Genomic DNA, 2,053 nt, shown 5'->3' with positions numbered 1-2,053 from the left:
TTTTTAGTAGAGACGGGGTTTCACCATGTTGACCAGGATGGTCTCGATCTTTGACCTCGTGATCCACCCGCCTCGGCCTCCCAAAGTGCTGGGATTACAGGCGTGAGCCACTGCGCCCGGCCTGAAGGATAGTTCTTAGAGGCTTGATGAGACTCCAGATGAATGTTTGGCCAAGAGCACGCCCTGGGTGAGACCATGTGCTTTATGCTGCAGCCCATGAGGAGGTACACGGAATTGGGCGGTGTCATGATAAGTGTTTTCAAGTTTGACCACTTCAGCCAAGTGGTGAGCACCAAATCTCTCCATCACGGAGGTGCTTTTACCTCATACAATTAGCAAACAGCTCTGGAGAGACTGGCACATGTGGATCTCCTGTGCCCCAACCATTCACCCAATAGCTTGGCCCCACTGATGATCCTTTTGGATAGCAATCATTACATGAACAGCCCATCAGTTGTAAAATGCCTAATGGATGTACTAGGAAGAAGATAAAGGAGGGTTGAGGGAAGAAACAGAGAACAAGGAGTAGAAAGCTGGAAACAGGGAAAACAATTCTAAAAGCTTTGCTGAGGGCTTCCCTGTTTATATTCAACTATTCCAGAGTCATGAGCCCTTTAAGGAAATGCTGGCCTGAAGCAATGAGCAAAGAGGGTCTTCAGCACAGGCCTGTTGCATTGGCAAAAAGAGAAATGCATTTCAGTGAGTCTGGGTATCTATATTGTGTTCTGAACTTCATCTCTGACCTTAGCCAAGAAAGAGCTAACAAATCAGAAGGATGTGTACAGCCGCACCCCAGCATTTGGGCAGCAGATTTACATATGACGAGGAAGACGCTGTGCCCGCTCAGGGCACCTGAAACTCTTTGTACCTGGCAGGTTTACTCAGTACACTCAACAATAGGCATTCATCCAGAACTCTCAGTTCCAAATCGTTGCTTCTTTCAAAGCAGTACTTGCTCCACTGTTCAGAAACAAGTTTCTCTGAAAGACACAAGTGGTCACTTTGCTAACCAGGTCAACCTACGCATTGTCTTAGGTAAACTGTTTTCTTCCAGGTTTTAGGATATTACGTCTGTCTCTATGCAGAGTTTGGTGAATGCCTGCATCAAAACATATTTCCCATCAACTCCTATATTTAAATCATTTCAGTTTATCTCGAAATACGTGTCTTCTTTAAAATATTGAAAACTTTGTTCTCTGTTGCCCAGGCTGGAGTGCAGTGGCTCGATCTCAGCTCACTGAAACCTCGGCCTCCCAGATTCAAGCGATTCTCCTGCCTCAGCCTCCGGAGTAGCTGGGACTACAGGTGTGCACTACTATGCCTGGCAACAGGCATTTTATTTGTGTATTTTTAGTAGAGACAGGGTCTTGCCATGTTGGCCAGGCTGGTCTTGAACTCCTGACCTCAGATGATTCACCTGCCAGGTGTGAGCCACTGTGCCCGGCCTGATTCTGTGGCATTCTGATTAGACTTCTGACAATCAAGAGCCCTAGCCTCCAAAACAGAAATTAAAGTTTACTCCAATACACGTAAGGGGCAAGCACAGACTCTCTGGCAAAGAGGTGACAATTGAGCAGGGGCAGTAAGTCTAGAAATTCTATAATACACAGCACAGCATGAGGCTGGCAGCAGAAACCCGGCAGGAGGCTGGGGGAGGGCAGGGCAGAGCAATTCTTTGACTTGAGGAAGCAGAGGAGGTATCTCCCGAGGGACTCCCCCAGGAATGGAAAGTTATTCCCCACGGTGGGAACTGACTCCTGGGAAGTCCGCCAGTGCTGAGTCACCAGGTCATTATGAAAGCCTGAAGGCAGGCTGCCCTCCACAAGCAACGGCTTCACGACTCCCTAGAGGGGACTAGAATTATTTCAGGGGGACTTTTTTTAAACCTTGTATTTTTAAAATATGTATTTCAAACCAAGGAAAATTTGAATTCCCTTTAGTTTTATTTTAATGGATGCATTATCTCTAAGAAGAGGGAGAAGAGAGAATCATATTATCAAGCAAACAGTTGCAACAGGGCGCTCCAGCCCCTGACGGGCTGGGAATTTGGAAT

Source organism: Cebus imitator, unplaced genomic scaffold (genome assembly GCF_001604975.1).
Source record: "Cebus imitator isolate Cc_AM_T3 unplaced genomic scaffold, Cebus_imitator-1.0 Scaffold43, whole genome shotgun sequence".
NCBI lineage: Eukaryota > Metazoa > Chordata > Mammalia > Primates > Cebidae > Cebus > Cebus imitator.
This window is presented reverse-complemented; position numbering follows the sequence as displayed.